At 41.0% G+C, this 22,111-nt stretch overlaps 1 protein-coding gene across 1 annotated transcript in view; it reads right to left on the bottom strand.

Moving 5' to 3' along the window:
* The window catches only part of esrrga (estrogen-related receptor gamma a), a 131,673-nt gene extending 109,987 nt beyond the window's left edge, over nucleotides 1-21,686 (bottom strand). Inside the window, exon 1 of the mRNA XM_018754844.1 lies at nucleotides 21,629-21,686. The gene's annotated coding sequence lies outside the window, so the exon portion shown is untranslated. The remainder of the gene's footprint in view (nucleotides 1-21,628) is intronic.
* Between the last annotated feature and the right edge of the window lie 425 nt (nucleotides 21,687-22,111).

Here is a 22,111-nt window from a genome sequence, read left to right as displayed (position 1 = left end):
CCTCGTCATTAATTCATTCCACTTCCTCAATGAATTAAACTAAAGAGCTCATTGTGGAGTTTGTTTTATTAATATAATGGATTAGGAAGTCAAGCTGCTGCCCATATATAGGTGCGGTGTTTGGGACCAAGGCGTTTGACTTCCCACTTCAAAATAACGGGGAGGTCACGTCAGGAGTAGCAGAGGTCTTGCATAAATATAAAGCAACACAAAAGGCAATAATGAACAAATATACAAATAATTAACAGATCAGTACCTATCCAGAACCGTTTCAGAGAAGACAAAAGAGGATACATGTGCATGTGTGTGGTGGGGGCTAAGAAAGAAAAAGAACCCCCCCGACTTCGGCAGCACATGGCCCTCGTGTCGGTGATTAATCAGCCAGCACGCCGCCTGATGCACATTAACCAGATAATTAATAATTTCTTAGGGGATGCCAGCTTGGCAAGTGTTTTATCAACCTGCACAGGGAAGGAGAGAGAGGAGGGGCCCAGAGAGGTTGAACAGACTAACAGAGGCACGGGGGGGCGGTGAATGGGGGGCAGGGTGTATCTTAAGCTGAAGTAGCCGTTGGAGGACTCTGGAATAGCGATTATCTTCAGCGAATATCTATGCAGATCTGAACCGAGCCGTCCTTTGGTAATGACCCCCACGCTGCTGGCGGAAGGGGTAATGAATAGTCCTCAAACACAATCTTTTTTAATTAATCATGCAATTAATGGTGGAAACCCACAAAAATGTTAGAAACACAATTCCGCAAAATCATTTTCAGCAGAAAATTCATAGCCAGTTCTGACAGCAACACCCGAACATGAATCTTCAGGTGAATGTAGAGCTGGGCAGAACACATGTCCCGTGTACTCCGGGTTTCTGTGAACACACCCTACGCTATGACTCTGTAAATGACACTCCAGACAAAGGACACCAGAGAACTTATTTAAAACATTCAAAGAGTGTTTGCAATTCCTCTGCATCTATATAAACGGCACCAACTTATGACTAATGACATACATACATCATGTTGCCATGTGACCTAAGCCACCCAGTCACCTGTGCAATACGGTACCCTGCCAGCACCTGACATCACACTGTATCAAGTACAGTTACTAGGTCTTGTTCCATTTTCCATCTGCTTTGGCATGAACATTACAGAACACACACACACACACACACACACACTGTCTGAAACCGCTTGTCCCATGCAGGGTCCCGGGGAGCCGGAGCCTAACCCGGCAACACAGGGCGTAAGGCTGGAGGGGGAGGGGACATACCCAGGACGGGACGCCAGTCCGTCGCAAGGCAACCCAAGAGGGACTCAAACACCAGACTCACTGGAGAGCAGGACCCGGTCAAACCCACTGCACTACCGCACCCCCCACAGTTACAGAAAAGCTGAAAACAAACTTTATCACCCTTTACACAGTGTTTTCCATTTACCTTCCTTTAAGCGGATTAGTCAAAATCATACAGCATATTCAGATTTCTGAATCATTACACTGCATTTCTACATTAAAATCAATGATCACAGATAAAAAAAGAAAGTTTCCAGTTGCTTTGGCGCACCTGTTCAGCTGCGGCATGTGTGAATACATTGCATCCGCTCACAGTGGCTGAGGAAGTAGGCATGGCTGTCTGAGTGCCTTCATCACCGCTCACAGCTAACCTTAGAAGAAAAACATCAAAAGCGTCTCAAGAAAATTGAGAGAGACAGCACCTTCATTTGTATTCACCATGACATTACAGATCTAAACTGTAGTCGTAAGAGTTTTTTTTTTTTTTTTTTTTTTTTACTATTTGTCAAGGGAGGATGGTTGTTCTTTCCCTTCAGATCTAACTCTCCTATTCATTCTCCCTCCTAACTTTGATGGCCCGTTTTGTGGCAGGTTGTTCAGTAAATGTGGGGACTTTAGGAAGTCTTCCACCAGCCTAGGAGCGAGCTGCATCTGGCTTTATGGGACTCGGACTTTCAGGGGTGAGTTGAAAAATCATAGATGTGATACATGGCAGGAAAAAATTCTGAATTAGCAAATACTGTGGTTCAAATGGCTTTTCTTGCTTAATGAGATGGTCATATAACTGAGCATGAAATACTTTGTATATAACAGTCGTTGAGTAATCTGAAGCATGGAGACCTGAATGATCCCTGCTGTTTTACCCTTGGGAAATGAACCTTATTCTGCTCTGCTTTTAAAATAACAGCTGATGTAATTGCAAATGATGTACTTAGTGTTTAAGCAAAAAACATTGTCTTTATTATTAAATATTTAATAATAACAACAACAGCAACAACAACTACTATGATCCAGTCGGCTTCATTATGTCATTGAGTCTTTTCGCTCTCTGCTCCGCGTGGGTGGAGCTGAGTAGTGAAGGAATCAGGTCCTGCAGCTGTTTCTCAGATGCCACAGCCTTCTTAGCATTTATTGTGACAGAAGAATGACACGCAGCGTTCAGAAGCTTTTAAATGTTTAACACCTGCACAGTGGAACTGCTTTTACCTGATTATATTACAATCTTATTGCGTGCTGCCGTGCATGTAATTGAACCGGTCCTTTAATTGCGGAGCGCATTAAAAAAAGCAAGGTAACGATGGATTAAATCCAAATTGTCTCCGTGTTTATAAAAATATAATGTAGTTTTACTTTTTGTAGCTAGGTTTGTTTATTGATTACATTTCAATGAGTGTAAGTAATTCCATCTCAATGTTCTCAGCATTATGTCTTTGTGGCTGGTCTGAACTCTACTAAAACACCAGATGAAAAGCATAGCTGTACAAAGTGTACACTAAAAAGCACATTCATAAGAAATAAATATATATTTTACATCTTAAAAATGTACTTTTGCATCTCTTCCCTTGTCTCAGCGATTTTCGAAGCGAAATTATTTATTTGGAATAAAAAAAGGGAACCAAAGAAGAACACTAAGCAATTATTTTTTTAAATATATCCACATGCATGTTTAATTAATTGTGCTGCGCCCATAATTAGTGAACACAACATGAGATTGATAAAAATAATAATTAAAAAACCTTCCGTTTGCTGCTCGTTTCCTCTGACGTGAGCCAGTGCAAGCCACATCTCGCCCAGAATTTAACACCCAAACGGGCTCCCTCTGCCGTCTTTCCCTCCTGAACAGAACTGGCATCTGGGTCTCTGTGTCGGCAACATGCCTAACAGGGTTATGAGTATGCGCCGCACAAAAACCGCTCCTTTGAAGTCCAACCCAACATTATATAGGGTGTCACTGTTTATTACAGATAACTAATGCTCTAAGTCTTTATTTACTTCTATTTATTGGCATTTTATTGAGGGGGGTCACTGGAGAGAGGCTGGTCGGCTTGTCTGCCTGGTTCTTTAATCACCGTTAGTAGGTAAAATTGTCTGTGACAACTAATCCAAAAAGCAGATTATATTTATTTTGGCTACAGTGGCTGGTAATTCGTTAAAATCAACAAAGCCTTTTCATTAGCCCCCTGCTGTTGTCCTCAAAACAGACATTCTGCTGGTCCCAAAGCACGGAGCAAAGCACACGTGCTGCCGAACATGAGTGGGATTGGGTGGAGGGGCAGTGGGGGGGGCAAGGAGAGAAAAAAAAGGGAGAAATAAAGAAAGAAGAGAGAGAGGGAGCGTGAACAGACACGGGGGAGGAGAACAGAAGCGAGAGGGAGAGACGGAAAGGGTGCATTCAGCCCAAAACTGGCAGAGGGAGAAGGAGGAATCGGGGTGCTGCCGGGTATGGGAGGTGCAGCCAGGAGACCGGGCGCCCTCGCTGCTTATTCCTCTGTGTTTTATGCCAGCTGAGGCCTCGGCTTTGCCTTGTTCCTGCCTTCACTCTCGCCCTCCCCTCCACCGTGGCCCTCGCATCAGCCTTTAATCCCTTGCGCGTGGCCCGCTTCCGAGCCGTGCGTGTCGGCGTCACCGAGCCTCCCGTTCGCGCCATTAAAGGGCCATTAACAGGAGACCCGTTAACCAGACTCAAACTGCCAGACGGCGCGCGCTCGCCACTGTGCCCGTGGCATTACTTGACAACACTGAGGTTGGCAGATACGAGCTACATCAGCAAAGCTGCGGTTTCGCGTTTGCGTCTATGTGTCAGGTGGAAGGTCCGTCCGGCTGATACGGCTTTTGTCCGGGAGTGCAGGCTTACGCTTCGTAGAATGTCTTCAAAAGATAAAATTAACCGGTATTGTATACGCGGTCTCCATGATCCGAAGAGCGAGCGCTAACCGCGCCGGCGAGTGCGGCAAGAAATCCGAGGTGGCTGCTTACGCACGTGCTCGCGTGGCGAAGGGTTTAGAATTCACAAGGGTTAGCGGGAGCAAAATCAATCCAGAACTCCCCATCACGTCCGTGAATCTTTTAACACGGCATCTGCGGAGCGAAAGACACACGGCAGCCGCGCACGCAGCTCGCTATGTGCCGTGCCCTAATTTGTCCCTGCCCCTCGCCGCCTCGCCTGCGCCTCGTCTCCCGGCGCTGACCGTCCGATTAGGAACGAGAGGCACATTAAGCAGTCGCTCTGCCTCTGTCGTGCTTGAGCGACCCCGGCGGACTCCCTCCGGACCCCGCGTCGATGGACGATACTGTATCTGCGTTCTCCAGCATCCCTGTGCCGCTGCAGTCAGCAAAGCCGCGCTCCCCGTTTCCGCCTGCACAAACCGAAGCACAACTTGTCTGATAATTGTTAAATATTAAAAAATGCACTAGTAACTTCGCTCTGTTGAGAAAAAAATGTTTTTTTTGTTTTCCCCCCTGTTCTTATTGAACAGTTCTGTTACCTGAATCTGCATCTTGTTCATCTTGAAACTGTTTTTGAGAAACTTCTCAAGTACAAGTGCAAACACGACAGAAATAATAGATCACATAATAGATTGCTCTTGCATTTTCCTTATGGTTCACTTTTCCTTTTAGCCGAGAAGCTTTTCCCACGATCGTCTCGACCGTTCTACAGAATGGGAAGTAGACAAACGAAAGAACGCAGGAAACAAAACAGCTTTATAAAAGATATCAAATTAGATTACTCTGATGATCATCGCATGTCGGAATGTTTATTTTTTTCTTTTTTGTCACAACAAATTTACCCACGCTCATAGTATGTTTCAGGAAGATAAAATGAGCAGCGGGCTACCTCATCAGCAGAGCGCCGAGGGCCGTACTGTTTATCTGTTGGTCCTACTGAAGAAAGTGTGTCAGCGTCAACAAGTAGTTCCCTTGTGCCTTCAGCGCGAGACCTCTCAACTGCTCCAAAGTGCTACCTTTAGCTGTCTGCTCTAAGAAACAGTGCGGGGTCTGCGTGTGGGGCGTGTATGCGGGCTCGATGCGGGCCTAGGGGACACTAATTGGCAGAGCGGGTCACGAAGTAAGGAGACCCTGCAAGTCAGAGTGCAAGGAAGTTCTGGCCTCCACCAGTGAAGGTACACCCAGAGGAAAGATAAATAAAGAAATAAATGTCAGAGGCAGAAAAGTCATATCTCCATCTCCCCCAGCAGGGTTGTCCGTATCTCTTCCATTAGGCTGCCTGGGCAGCGGAGGAGGTGCTCTCACACTGCGTTACTTTTATCAGGAGAAATGTTATCCCTGCCTGTTGATAATGCAATATCACATCCCTTGTGCGCCGTTAAAATGCAGACTCTATTCCTTTTAGCAGAACATGATGAAAAGCTCCATTTCCCAGACAGGATTGTTTAATATACGACCCAGAGTCCTTTCCTTCCTTGCCAAAGCACATGAAAGTATAAAATGGCTGGAGTAAACAATGATTTAAGGTGCTTAATTAAGAAAAAGGCAAAACGAATTTCGGCGTAAGCAGTCAGGCATGGTATTTAACGTTTTAAGAACATTTTTATGTATGTTTCGAGGCGGTTCGTGTTTACGAAGTGAAATGTGAAATAGTCGCATGTCAAAATCTAGCAAGTCTTAATGTATGGTTTCATGCGATGGCAGTACCAGTGGCAAAATAAATAATGAAACAAAGCTATAATCACTGAAGATAAGAAGTCTGTCTGAACAAGTGGAACATTGTAAATAAATTTGCCCAGTCTAGCTGTGGCAAGACGAAGCACAAAAGCATTTGTTATGCAGCACCCTGTAGTCCAAGAAACTGACGTTGCAGCAATAGCCTGTTAATGAAATAGAAAAACAAGCCACTTAGAGTGCATTGGAGTTATACTGTACAATACTGGAACTGAACTTATTGTGATAGAATATTTAAAGAGGTAAAAATGGGACTTTTTACCTCTTTAAATATTCTAACTTTTACTTTTAGCACAAGCCACATTATTAAAACTTCTAGTCTGCTCATCTGGTTGATCTCTTTCTCCAGCTGACCACCTCTGAAATATCCTGGATGGAGGTGTGATTTCTGAAGGCAAATAAAGCACATCTGCATCTCTCAGGCTGTGTGATGGTAACTGAATGTGAAAACGGCACGGTTTAGAAATTCACAGTTACTTTCACGTAGATGCTCTCACATAGATCTGAGGAAAAATAATGAGTTACACAAAAAAGGTGGTCTAAAAAATTGGATGAAAGGATGACATCACCTCTCCGCCATCCTTTTATTGGCCATAAAAATCTCCATGTTTACTCAGTCAGGGAATATTTTGAGATTTCCTTCTGGGCTGGAGTGAAGCGGGAGGCATCAATTATTTAGGAGAGGTAACTCGATGCTTCCTCTGTTGAGGAATATCTGCAAGCTGTTCCCCAGAGAGAATGAAAAATGAATTAGGTAGAATTTATTACTGTGTGTTTGAGTAAAACACAGATTTGAGTATGGGGTGGGGGGGGGGGGGGGGGGGGGGGCTACTGGCTGACTGGCTGCTGTTGCTCAAACAACTGAGTGCCTGAATAAAATTCCTGTGAATCACAGACTTCAGAGAACCTTTAAAGGCTCATCAATAAAACACCATTTTTTAAATGCATTTTTATCTTTGTTTACCATTTCATCCCATGTTTGTAAACGGTTTGCACCCAGACAGGGATGCGTATTTGACACCCCTGTGTATTCCTCAGGGAAGCTTTTTTATCCTCCAAAGTGCGTTATACATATGGTGATGAAACCAAGAGACTGTAAGAGTGCCTTCTTCTTATGATGACCCACAGGGGCGAGCCAGGGCCGTCTGTAAGGAAATGCCAGCTGCGGCGGGAGGCTACTTTGAAACTGTAAGTGGTCCAGTTGGGCGCTAAAAAGAAGGGCAGATGTGCCTGCACACAGCACCACAGCACAAAAAGGACTTCCATGGCAGACCGCTGCTCAGGGGAGCTGTTTTTAACCCTGGTCCTGAAGAACCACCGCTTGCTTTCAGACAGGCAGGCTGAGCCAGACGAAGCTGAATGTATGCTTTGAAAAGACCCATTTCACACACACAAGCAGCAAACATGTTTGTCTTTGTGCCATCGAGAATCCTACAGTACATTTCACCACGGTGGCTCTAACAAACATTGCAATCACAATCATCTTAAGAAGAAAAATTATCAAAACTGTTATATTGTCCTGATTGTGATTTTTTATTTTTTTAAAACAACAGTGACATTCAAAATGCATGTCACACCATAATGTGAAGACTATGTTTTATGTGAAAGGACTGGGCGCACAAAATTAAGGTGTGTTGTAATTAAGACTATAAGCTTTAAGTACTGTATCTCTTCCAAACAATCTCATTTCTGCATTTCATACAGATACAATATTTAACGTAAAAACCTTTGACATATAAGATGTTCAGGGTTATCCAACTTTAGAAACAGATGGCATTGAAGAAAAAATATTATATAAAAATACATTTCATTATGGGTGGATATATTGGAATATATAATAACCTGGGACATACTGAACATTACTAGCGAAAACCTAAAGGTCCACATTGACAGACGTCGGCAACATGGGGATGAAATTCTGGCTTCCTTCCACTATAACAGGACAAGAAAGCCCTACAGAGGGTGGTCAAAACAGCTCAGGGAACCATCGGCACACAGCAACCAGCAGTCCAGGACACCTACACCACACGTTGAATCAGAAAGACGATGCGCATCATGAAAGATCGTAGTCACCTCGCACGGGCACTTTTCTCTTCCCTGCCGTCTGCAAAATGGCTTAGGTCTATTTGAACCTGCCCAGGTAGGTACAGGAACAGCTTTTACCCCACTGCTGTAAGAGTATACAACACTAACCAATGTGCTACCTTTAGTAACTAGAGTTGGACTGCTCCTTCCAAGCACATTGGTAAATTACACTGTCAGTTTAAGCATTCGCATTCTCTCGTTCTGAGTTTCCTGACTGTCAACTGGCATTATTGTTACTGCTGTTACCATTATTTATTGCTATTGTTGTTGCACTACTCACTGTCATTGCCATTGTTTTGTTTGTGCAGTATTTCTATTCTCTTTGTCCATAGTCTGTGGAGAAGCATTCAGGAAGATTTTCATGATACATGTACATGGTACTTGTATCTATGACAATAAACTTGAAACTTAAACTTAACTTAAACTATAGAGGACAAGTTTAAGTGTAAGGAGGTTTTCAAAAATAAGTAAGTTCGCCAGGATCAAGCAAACTGGCCAAGAAGAGCACACTTGCTATGGAGGGCAGATACCCAGTTATTGAAATCAGTTTTTGACATTATAGTAATTTAATGCAAATTGCTTCGAGTTAAAAATCAAAGCATCAAAATCAATTAATTTTCTGTTCCTCAAAGAACCACATATCTTCTCCTCAGAAAATCCTCCAAAGCTCAAAGCAACAACAAAAAAGAACTATCTAAATACTTTATACTCATGAGTAGCTTTAGCTTTTCACCACAAGTAGCTGGAACTGAGCTTCACTGGAACTGAAGTGGAACTGAAAATAATGGAATTGATCAGAAGGATGAAATGAACCAGAACTGAATATGTCTTGATTTAAATGCAGCTCATTGCCCTCCAGTTATCATTTTCTTTGATAAATACAAAGTCCAAAGGCTGCAATAGTGGAGACCAGAAAGTTAGTCTTACCTACAAGGCAGTGATGACCATGATGCTCCTGAATGGTGCCATACACTCAAGTATGCTTTGATCACAGCTAGGACTGGCGCAGCTCTCACCAGTTGCTCTGTGACCAACGTAGGACACAAACCAGAAGACGGCACTGAGTCCTGTAAAGTCCCCACAGGCTCTAGTACTTAAAGTAATATGGTCATTTACATTGTCTGAACCACTTGTCCCATACAGGGTCGCGGGGAGCTGGAGCCTAACCCGGCAACACAGGGCATAAAGCCGGGGGTTGGAGGGGACATACCCAGGACGGGACGCCGGTCCATCACAAGGCACCCCAAGCGGGACTCGAACCCCAGACCCACCGGAAAGCAGGACCCGGTCCAACCCAGTGCACCACTGCACCCCCCCTTATGGTCATTTAGAACTCAAAAATATATTTATACTGTTTTTAACTTTACTGGCATAAATTATTCTTATTCTACACACAATATATAGGAGCTGAAAAGATTTGGGGCTTTTTTGAGGAAATTAAACATACACACATTTACATTCATTTATTGATCTTGTGCCTTTGCCAAAGACAACAATGTTAGGTTTGTATACAAAGCTATTCAAAGCGATTTACCCATTTATACAAGTGGAGTGTTTTTTTTTCTCTTAACTGTATCTAGTAAGTACCTGGCTCAAGAGTACTACAGCAGGAACACAGGTCCTTTGATTGGAAGGCAATGAGTAACCACTACATGTCCTCCTACCTCCTGCATGTGTATGAATACTGCAGTTAGATAACACATTTACATTTATTTTTTTTTTTTTTTTTAGCAGACACTTTTCTACAAAGTGACTTCCAATGAACTCCATGTAGTGTTATCAGATCAACTCTTGTTAGCTCTTGTCCAGACATCTTTGTTACAACAAGTATAAAAACAATACAGTTCACCATTATGCACACTTCTTGAATATGCTATAAAATATTCTATATTTCGGTGTGGTGGCGCAGTGGGTTGGACCACAGTCCTGCTTTCCGGTGGGTCTGGGGTTCGAGTCCCGCTTGGGGTGCCTTGCGACGGACTGGCGTCCCCTCCTGGGTGTGTCCCCTCCCCCTTTGGCCTTACGCCCTGTGTTACCGGGTAGGCTCTGGTTCCCCGCGACCCCGTATGGGACAAGCGGTTCTGAAAATGTGTGTGTGTGTGTGTATTCTATATTTCTGCTCTGGAGAGGGAATTCATGGGAGAAGAAAAAAAAACAAGCTTTCAGCTCTTTTAACCTTTGCAACCAGAATTATGTCAGTAGCTGTTTTTTTCCTTTTTTCTTTATTTCACATATGAAGTAAAGACAATGCCAACCAGAAACATTAAATAGATATTTCAAAATTCTTTGATTTGTAATGAAAGCTTTGCTGTCTCCTGGCTATCCAGGAGGAACATCAGGAAGGGATGAAGGCTGTTTTGAATACATACTTTTAATTCACCCCAATTTCCACTACGCTCACCATTTTCTATAATGATCTTAAGGACGTAGAGCTAATATCATTGCTATTATTTTGTGTTACCTAGAGTCCAAATTCCAAAATACAGAATAATACCATCACACTGGGATTATGACACAGACTAACAATTAGGCATTAAAGATCGAAAATATCAGATGAATTTTTAAGGGATAGATTCAGATATTTTAACAAGTTTTATTCGGTCATTTGAGTGGAATGTTGACTAAAGTTTCTTGTGTGTGATGAATGCCATTGCTATTATATGGACTATTTTTTAACATATTACTTAAATTCCTAAGTAAAGTCTTTTCAAAACTTAAACATCAGAATGGTGAGGGTATAAACTACAGTTACTGTCAATGTCTAAAGCATGAAAAATGTAAAAATAAATTTAAAATTTAAATAGCTTTGGTTATCAAATTATGCATGCATTTTTTAAAAAAATCATTTTGATTTTGAGTCAAAACAGTTGGATGGGACACTAGTCCATTGCAGGGTAGACATACATTTACACATTCACTTACACAGTACCGTATTGTATTGTAGACTGTAGTGTGTTGTGTCACCAGTTATGTGAAGAACTGAGAATGGTCTTCGGTTTGACATCAGTTCTTGAGGAATTCCTAACCCTCAATCACAGCTCTATTCCCAACTATGCAACCTTGAGCTCGCACCAAAACTCATATATATCATATCATACTGTAGACACCCATATTAAAAATACATAGGATTGTTCATGGGGAGCGTGGTGGTGCAGCAGGTTTGACCAGGTCCTGCTCTCTGGCAGGTGTGGGGTTCAAGTCCTGCTTGGGGTGCCTTGTGACAGACTGATGTCCCATCCTGGGTGTGTCCCCTCCCCCTCCAGCCTTATGTCCTGTGTTGCCGGGTTAGGCTCCGGTTCGCCGTGACCCCACTTGGGACAAGCCAAGCAGTTCTAGTGTGTGTGTGTATTGTTCATTTTCATGGACAGTACCTTCCTGTACAATGGCATAGCTGCAGATTTACCCAATTACCTTATTAAAGCTTGCATAAAGGGGAAGTGAACAGATTGATAGCTCATGTGCACACAAGCAATCTGGGCAGAAGGATGGGTTTCACAGCAGCTGACGCTGATATATCTACCTGAGCACAAATAAACCCTGTTTCATTCCTGAAATAAATAAATAATTTTGATATTACAAAAAGCCCAGCTTCCTCACTGTTGACCCTCAACTGGGGAAATTGTATTCCAACTCTTGTAATCTAGGAGGCAAAGAGAAAACATGTCTGGAATTGTAGTAGATATGCATATTTAACAGGCGCGCTTGATAAATAACCCACTTAGAAAATTCCTGACAGCCGACTGAGGCGTTAGCAATGACCAGAAGAAAAGCAGCAGCAGGGGTGGCAACGGGAAGAGTACGGGAGGGGGCCTGTGTTGGGAAGGGGGTGGGGGTGGGGGGGCGGGGGGGGTTACCCTTTCCATTCTTAGAGGAGGGCAAGGCATTCAATGCACGTAACAATTATTCATCCATCTCATCCACACTAAAGGCATGGCAATGCAATTTTCACATTATAATCAAAACCATATGACAATAGCCCAGGCCATTAGGGAACAATTTCAAGTGTTCTCTGCGAGACAACGATTTTGGAATTGCACTTACATATGCTGAATAGTTACCTCTGTGTGATTGCACCTGCTCACATTTATGTAACCCCACTTACTTTCCATCTTTCCTCACCTGCCAAGTACGAAGGTGCGGGAAAGAACAACAGAGCGACAACAAAGAAAACAACTTAGTTCCGGGGGCAGATGTGCAATTTTGTTTTATCTGTGCAGACAGATAATGACAGCCTGAACTCCATTTAGGACATGGCCAGCCCAAACCTGTATTTTGCATGCTTTGCCAGCCTGTTCAACTTTCTTGGGCTGACGAAGAAATGGCAAAACATGGAAAGTCAAATGTCTAAAGAGTACGTCCCACTGACAGTGCACGCTATCATTTCCTCCCTTCCCCAGCTATCAGAGGGAATAATCCTGTGTCTCCACCATCCATCTGCTGAGACTTAGCACTGGTTAACAATACTTTTATGCTCACGATAGAATAATGTTAATTACTCTGGTTTGCCCCCAATAACAAGAATTTCATATTTATATCTATACATATTGTTCTTACTAATAATCTATATATAATCATAATTACACTAAGTACAGCTACACAAATGAAAAAAATAATCTCTGCATATATGACATACCAAGCATTAGAATGCAATCTGCAAACACGTCAAATATGTCCATAAATATGAACTTATATGCACTTTCATTAATTAATATGCTAAGTAAGTACGACAATACGCTAAACATAAGTAAAATATAGGCTTTGGACGACCGCAGCTCTGCAGGGGTTACTGATAATGTGTCGATGGATGGAAGCAAGACATTCTGCTACAGCAAAATCCCAGAAACTCAACTGTCAAATAGTAATGGACAATACTGAGGGAGTTTTTCAGTTTAAGGTTGTATGTTCCGTTTAGGTTTATCAGCTAGAACTTTTATGAATGATTCCTCTCACAGTCCAAACATGTTTTTCAAATGAAGTAGTAACCGTGAATTTCCCCAAGTGTATAAATGCTTAAGTCTGAGCTGCAGTGGACTGGCGTTCTGCGCAGGGTGTATCCTATCTCACACCCTGTACTTCAGGGATAGCCTCGAGACCGCCGAGACCCTGCATTAGACAAGCAATTAATGAAAATCGAGGGAATAAATCTCGTCTTTCAGAGGTCCACAAACACACACCTTTTACACATCATAATACAACTCTTAACTTTGAAAAAAGGACTGAAGTAAAGTAAAATTCAAGCTTCATTTAGCTATTGACCATCATTGCTGACAGCAGTGGTACTCTGCACACACTTCTCTTTAGGATTTCACGGGCTTCGGCTGACAGACACCGTTCATCCACTCATCAAGTGTATGACAACAGACCTGTAAAGCAAAAATGGTCTCCGGTTTTTCAACAGCTCTTTCCCCACCACTCGCGGCCCATTTTTTCCATTTGCTGATGTTTGAAACATCAAGCCTTTTCCTGGTTCAGTGAACAGCCTTATGATATTATTTTGTAAAACATGTCAAATCTGTGTTTTTCACTTGCACCCCTGCTAACACCCCAAGCCCCTCACCTCCATGGCCCCTTTGTTTTGATAGGTGAATTACAAGTGTCAGTGGTTTTGTTGCAAAGAGGGAATCTGAATTCTAATGGGTGCTTTAATGACTAGTCCAGTCAGAAATCAACATTGCACCAACTCAGATGATTGACAAACCTCCACCTAAAGACTGTGCCCCTGAGAGCAGGGGATTTAGACCCTCACACTCAATCAGAGTGCTTACTTCACGGTGAGTGGCTCATTGCTACTGGATAGTGCGTGTGTGTTGCTATTCTCCTCCCAAACAACACTTGACTGGTTGCACATCATCAGCTAAGAGTCACTTTAATGTGGCCATTTGCATTTAATTAATAGACAAGCAATACAACCAGTTTGAAGTTATCCATGATTTTTCTCACTGACAATAATTTTCAGTACGTTTAATACTGAAGCACTTATAGAATGTGGAAGGCTGCTTCACTAAATATTTTCATCCATTATTTTATGGCTCATAGTACATTTTAAGACACATTTTACAGTGTTTAAACGATTATTTCTGGCTAAAAATTGGAGTAAACTGTAAATGTTAATAGTATTTAATTCCTTTTGCATTTTGTGCATATGGGTGAAGACACTGATAATTAACCCTAACAGTTTTGTGATTTTACGGTTTCTGTGAAAATTTCAGTTCAGAGCCAAGAATTTTGGCCATAACCAAAGGGGAACGCTTTTCACTATCCAGACGAAAATACACTCAAGCTCTTATTTAAGCTAATGTGTTCATGACGCACCAGCTACGCAAGTTAAAACAGCAAAATGTTCAGGGATTCTCTTTGGTAATCAACATGGTCTTCATTCATTATTTTTATGCTGTGGTTTCATCTATTAATGTTTTGTACCGTGCAGCTCAACATTCAAATTTGTATATTAGAAACGTGAATTATTTTATTATAATAATATGCTGGAAATGTTCAAAGAGGGCTCCTACATGTTAAGTGGTATGCAGACTTGCACAGTGTTGTATTCCTTTGAATTCCATATGCATTCATTAATCCTGTAAAAAGGGGTTAAAAAGGGTACCCTTCACTGGTGTAATTTAGCTTAAGACACTTCTAAAAAAAAGTGCAAAGTTAATGTCCTACCATTAACCACCATTTAACCAACAACCCCATGGCTATAAGATTATGCAGCTCCTCCATATTTGTACTTAAAAACATGACTGAAGTTTAATTTCAATTAGCACTTGACTTCTTTTGCCTTTTTAAGTAAAAAATGTTAAGATAGACCATCTAATCATAACAGAAAGCACACCCACCTGGCTTGTCTTTCTTGTAAAATGTCAGTAATAATTAAGGCAACTTTTTAAAAATAGTATACAATAAAATTTGTGAAATACCTCCCTGTTCTGAGGACGGACAGAATGCTTTCGCAATACTTTTGTGAATGCCCAGAGTACTTTTTAAAAATGCTTTGTTGATATAGACTACTTATTAATACTACTAATTATCTGCCCCTTCAACATCAAGTAGATATACACCAAATCTTACTTACTGACACCCTGAAACCTGTCCCGCTGAGTTCATCATTCTACCGTGTGTTCAGCAAGCTGACAACTATCTTCTTTTCTTTTTTGTATGAAAGTGTAACTTGCATTTTGCTAGGAGAAGCTGAGCAATGAATACAAATTGCTGACTCAGATCTTTTGTGAGAAAAGCGTCTTATCTGAGAGTGCTCTGACGCGTGGTATCTGGAATAGAAATCTTAACAGTTGGAACACTGAAGGAAAAAATAGTTTTAACATACAAGGCTTTTTCTATTGTAAGAGATACATTTTCGGACCAATAAGCAAAAAATTCCGTCAAGGTAGTGCATGGAAGAAACAAGAGAAATACAGACGGACAAAGCTTTTGTCAGTTGCATAAATGTCATTCTCAGCATTATAATGCACATTTTTAAAAGGAAAAAAAAAAAAAAAACATTACCATTTCCACATATGCTTTTTGGAACATTTTAGAGGGGCTTTGCATATTAGAAGACAGATGCTGTGTTTTATTAGCCTCTGGGATTCACTGCTGAATATTATGGGTTGAGGTTTATCATTTAATGGCTGTTTTTTTTTTTTTTTGACACATTAGCATGTGTTCCTCACACAGCTCTGCACACGGTATGAAAAAAATGTATTTAAACCATCAAGTACTTCACATCTGCTGGTACCTGACAACTGAGAATGTGCCCTAATGTTCTGTTTCTTAAGATTTATGTTCATTACTCCAAATGGACTGATTCTGACATTAACACATTACCACTTCAGCATCACATTTGACATACACTAGTCAACTCCATTCCATTTTGTTATACTGCAGTGGTCTAACTACTTTGTTTGATCCGAGAACGCGATGTGTTTTTCTGCTTTCTTCTGTATTAAGATTTGTGGATAGTACTGCGCTTTACTAGAATCGCATACAAATTTCAGTGAGTGGTAGAAATTCTCCTGATATGTGTCATGCAGAAGTTGCATTAAAAAAGGAAGGGGACAGTCAAGTAGACTTAAGAGATTTTCACACCTTTTCCACATCTCTGCTTTTTATAGCTCTTACCTATCAATGTTTTGATACGTAAACCAGTGTTTATGGCCATTGCTTACTCATATGGTACACTATGGAATGGCTTCTGCTGTACCACTACCCTGCCCATAAGAACCACAATCCACATCAAAACCTATCTTACATATCTTGTAAATGCTTACTGCTGCATCAGATCTGGAATTGCAATGTAATTTAAGAAATTGCTGTGTATGCATACTAATTAAAGGATTAAAGAATAATACTTTCCTTCCTTCCTTCCTAGCGCACGTCCAAATCAGGGTCCACGGTCTATTCTAAAAGCATATGGTGCAACACATGGCACTTGCTGGATGGACTGTGGGAGGACATCGAAGGAAACCAATACAATTGTAAACATACAAATTCCGAACAGACTGGCCTTGTTTCAAACGTGTGTCTGAATTAACAGGACAACAGCTGTGAGATACCAGAGCTACTTCCAGCAGCACCGTGCCAGTAGTTCCGTTTTACCAGTGTTTTTTGGTTATTATTGTTTGCCAGTCAGGGGGTATGGTGCCACAGCGAGTTGTACTGCCGTGTCAGTATCTCGGTGGTACAAGAGAATGTGCGTTTGATCTCCACTGAGTCTGTGTGGAGTTTGCATGTTCTTCTTGTGTCTGCGTGGGTTTCCTTTGGGTACTCCGGTTTCCCCCACAGTTCAAAGACATGCAGTTCAAGTGAAATGGTGTCTCTAACTTGCCCTTTGTGTGTGAATGGGTGGGAGACTGTGTGTGTGTGTGTGTGTGGTACTCCTGTGACTGGCCGGCATCACGCCCAGAGTGTATCCCTCCAGCCTTGTGCCCACATACTTCCGGAATAGGCTCCGGATCACTGCAGCCCTCCTCAGGACAAGGAGTTATTGAAATAAGATGTTTCCAATTGGATGTATGTTTCAACAGTGAACAAAATCCTGTATATCAGTGTGTGACTTCAAATGTGGGAGTAATTTTGTAATTCACTGTTCCTAGTGAAGGTGTTATTTGTACTGGTGTCGTGCCATACTACGTACTATTATTTTCCCCCAGTTTTTTTTTTAAATATTTGTATTTAAGATACAACGTATACAAGTTTTTTTTTTTTTTTTTTTAATATTTTTATGTTATTCACCTAAGAACAAGTTATAGGTGGTTTAGGAATATACAAAAAGCTTATAGGTCTTGTGCCAAATGCATAACAAGAACATTTTTCCTGCATGCTATACACTGCCAACTTGGCAATCTGCTCTTTGTTTCCACCAAACCCAAGGGATAGCTGAGGAAGGCCATAAAACCATCAGACACCACAATGTCCTGGACATAAAAGTAAACCTCCCAGAAAGGTACATAAAACAATTACTGCCTACAATCTCTAAACTAGGACCTTATTTACACCACAGCAACAGCAGTAGTCAAATATCTGCCTTTTTCTCTAAAATGTCAGCACATGAACCCATTTCCATAGTGTTTAATCTGCATTGCTTAAAATGAAATGTTCTTTTTTGTCAATGGTACTAAATCTGTCTAGTTCTACATACTTGGTCTAGCTCTGGATACATAATATAGCTAACTACTTTGAGGGCAAAGTCAAAAATCCACGACACCTACACACCTTTAGTGTGAGAGTTAAACTTGAACCATGGGGGTGATTTGTGACTGTAAGTAAGAGCTGGTCCTGTTATGATGTGGGTCCAGCATCTCCATCCAAGCGAAGCCCAACACACAGACAGTCAGCATCTCCACCTCTTCAGCTGATGAACCTGTTGACCTGTGAATTAATCCTAAAGTAACTGAACTTACTGATACTCCCCGAGGCATGCTGCATTTGTGTGAAAGCGCTTAATGTTTCCTCACTGAGAAGCTTACTGGAATTTCATGACTTTCTTTCAAAAACAGAAAAAGTTCAAAAACTTTTCTTGCCCTCTACTGCAACCACTTGACTTTAATTCATTTGGTGAAAAAAAGGCAGCATGCGGTATTTTATTAATTGTGAAGCTATGAGTCTGTGCAGGTTTATCTTAAGTTTTAAAAGATTTTACTTTCTCTTTGGTGGCTCATATTGTATCTACAGGTGCATCAGCGAGTTTTATAATGTATACAACAGAACTGAAATATAGTAACATACAATAGCGCAAAAAAAAAAAAATTAGATGAACAGATTCCAAATAAACTGAAAAACATCAGTCATCCAAAATATGGTATTGTTGTCCCTCTGTTCTATGGTGTATTCTTATGTTAACCTTTGTCTAAATTTACAAATTGTGACAGAGAAGTCAAAATGCTGATGAAAAACAAAATGACTGTTTGCTCAGGAAATCACTCCACCGTCTATTTTCCTAAGCACTGAATTTTATGTGGTTTGTGTTGGGACACGCTGGTAGTATCAGGCTGGCCAAGCAACCTAGCTTGGAAAGCTGGACTTGCTCCAATGACTGAGCTCAGTCCACCTGCGAGGTGTGAAAGGGGCGCTCCCCTGTCCCGGCCACTGTTCTGCTGAAGGCAGGTCTCCGTGGAGCCATCTGCCTTCTGAACCCTGACAGAGGGACACAGCTGGGGATGGAGCAAAAAGTTGCATATTGAAAGGTAGAGATGCTGGGGATAATTCCGTGCAGCAATGGCCTATGTTTCTCCCACCATGCCATTCACTAAAAGAACATTAGTAAAAAAAAAATCCCAAAGTCATTTCAAAGCAGCTTATAACTGATTTGACCTATTTTTTCAAATTCTGTTTAAGACATTTACTGAATCCTTTCCTTTAACTAAACCCACAATACTTTCCATATCATATCATTTTAAATTAATTTCAGATTCCTTCCTAGGAGTAGAATTAAATAAGAACTATATTTCTACTTGATGTTTTTGTCCAAGCCATTCCTACTGGTGTAATTCAGGGTAAACGGTCTGGTCAAGGGTAACACAGCAGGACAGAGAGAATTGTACCACAGATCTTCATATCACAAGGTCCTAACTCCAGGCTGCCATATGTTGCCAAAGTGCAATAAAAGTTCTGTCATACATCATGTTAACTCATTTGAATCAACATATCAGCTATATTCCAAGTCTGACCAACATTCCTCTTCCACACTGTGTTCAAAGCTTGCGTTTAGGATTTACAGGATGACTTTTGAGTGAGAACAAGATATCAAAAAATAAAGAAGTTTTTGGATGCACATCTTGGAAACCTCACATACCTCTAACATAATAATTTTATCTCAGTTTTATAAATTTTGGACTTCACCAGGGGATAAAAGAAATTATCATAATGTATTTCTTAGGCCATTTCATTTACTCTGAACTGACTGGTTAATTGTGTGAGCTAACTGGCTGTATACAACCATTTTCAAAGAGTTCATCTTTGTTTATCTTATTTTTCAGTTTTTTGCTGAGAACATGAATTGTGTGTGAGTTCTATGCACAAAACAAGCAACTAACAAGTCTTGCCGATTGCTCTCTACATAAACTTTTTTTATAGTGAACATTCACCTTAAAAGAAAAATTGAACACTTCACACATTTAAAATCAGTAAAATGTTGTATGAACAATTATTGCCATAACTTCTCATTCTTCCATTTAGTTATTTATTAGTAACCATTTTTTCCATTTACAAATAAATGTAAGTGTTCTATATATTCTGCAGTTACGCTGTAAAATAAATTGTCATTGGTTCTTCTTAACCTTTTGTATTATCTTCAAGTTTTTTTTCTGAGCACAATCACAATTAATTCTGGATAGCATTTTTTTAAACATTTCTTTTTTCCAAGATAAAGGTTTCTGTGCTCCAAAAGCTTCAAACCCCAAGGAGCTAAAAGATGGCTAAAATATACATAAGGAGTATGGGATTGCAGCTCATTTCCTTTACTGTTCCAGATACACTGTGATGGAGTGCTTGATGAATATTCATGAACGAAACACTACACAGGTGACATGCTTGACTCCTGTTAGGCTTGTAACCTGAACAAAGCACAGACAGACTTCATTTTCATAGGAGGATGCTCCCAGGGGGACAACTTGATTTTCTACTAAGGATAAAACTAACATACCAAAGATGCAAAAAAACTAACAAAATATTTTCTAAAAAAAGAATATGGTTGAATTTATCATTTAGGCACCATATTTGACAAGTAAAAATGCACAAAATATGTCGGATTCACCATAGACGCACATAATCTCTGCCAGCTAAATTAATGTCGCAGCAAAAAAAGGCAATTTCTAAAGAGAACCATTTTCTAGTTTTAAAGAAACCTTGAAGGGGGAACCACAGAATACTCCTGGGGTGTGGAGGAGACAGCGAGGCGATTCTTAACATATTTATTTCCAGGTGAAGCGAAAGCCCACATTTACCAGGTGGTGAGGGGGTCACAGAGCAGGTCACAGCAGCTGGGGACCTGGGAGGGTGTGCACAGGGAAGGCTGTCTAGCACTGTGGGGAGGACTGATTAATGGGGGAGAGACCAACATGGTCTTGACCCCCAGCATAAAACCAAAGACCTCCCCCACCACACACAAATATATACACACACCCACACACACTGCTCTTTTCCTGTGCTAGACCTCTGACAAGTACAAGTGTCCAATGTCTTCTCACCTTCCCCCATATGTTATCAAGAAAATTATGAAGTTATTATGTAAGCAGCAGGTAGCATATTGGTTGCATTCAAAGGACCAGAGTTAAATCATCAAACCTCCTTCTGTAGTACCCTTGAGCAAGGTAATGTCTCTAAATTGCTCCAATGAAAATAGCCCTGCTGTACAAATGGGTAAACTGCTGCAGGCAACTTAACAGTCTACACAAGTCACTTTGGAAAAAAAAGAACTGGCTGAATTAATGTAAAAGAATGACGCCAAACAAGATTAAAGAATATAATATCTGTTCCATATGGACTGTCAGGTCTGGTAGGTTTTCAACCTGTACTGCAGCAACACAGGTCTCAGAGAAACAAAACATTTACAGTATGTGCGCAAGAGACAGTGGCTTGTAGACTACTTTCCCTGTGAAACTTTGACCAGAGAATGACACTGTAGTGTGTCAAAATATTCATTGCAAAGCCCAACCTGGACAACAAACACTACTTGTGCACTACCCTTAGTATTAAATCTCCTCGTTTGTCCCTTAAAACTAGCGACCAGTGAAGATGCTCCTTCTAATCAATGTTAAAAATGTGTATACTTTCATTAACATTTAAAATTATATTTATTAGTTTAGTATACTTTTACACTAAAGTATTAAATACTTTTCTCCAAAGCTACACATTACTCTATAAACTTTAATACTGTGGAACATAGAATGCTGGATACTGATCCATACTTTATCAGTGAAGCACAATCCTATTGCAGAAAGTAAGGTCACCTTAATTACACTGCATACATCGAAAACCACAGTGCAATGCAAATAAATGCTAATAGTAAATAACGGGTAATAACCAATCCCACAATACAAAGAATATGCCGATTTAAGTAAAATGGGCCACCTCACCCGCTTCATTAAACTGAAGAACTTCAGGCCTGGGAACACATTGTCATTCGGTGTTTTTGTTGCCTGGCTTCATCTTGCTTCTGAGCCACTTCTTAGACTTATCACAAAGCCTGTCTCAGGTACAGAGTTGTCAGGGCCATGCCTCATGAGCGGGGGAGGGAGGGGTTAAAACGGGAAAGTAAGCAGTTCCGTCCAGAAGAAGCACGTCTGCTGATGTGGAAAAGATACCATAGTGTGTTGGAATCAAAGAACAGAGGTGCCTCTGTGGACAAGTAACAGGTCTAGGCAGCACTAGCAGGGACACAACTATATGATTTTAGGGCTTCGTTGCATTTCAGTGTTATACATCACTGTACATCTACACAGCAGAAATTCTCACCTGAAATTGTACTAGCATTTTGAAGCACATGTTCACAGATGCTACTGTGCTTTAATTTTACCTGTCCTAAAGGACCGAGTAACTGCTAGATTTCAAAATCCTGT

The sequence above is a fragment of the Scleropages formosus genome, chromosome 15 (genome assembly GCF_900964775.1).
Source record: "Scleropages formosus chromosome 15, fSclFor1.1, whole genome shotgun sequence".
NCBI lineage: Eukaryota > Metazoa > Chordata > Actinopteri > Osteoglossiformes > Osteoglossidae > Scleropages > Scleropages formosus.
The sequence above is the reverse complement of the archived record's forward strand: the minus strand, read 5'-3'. Positions and strand labels throughout refer to the sequence as shown.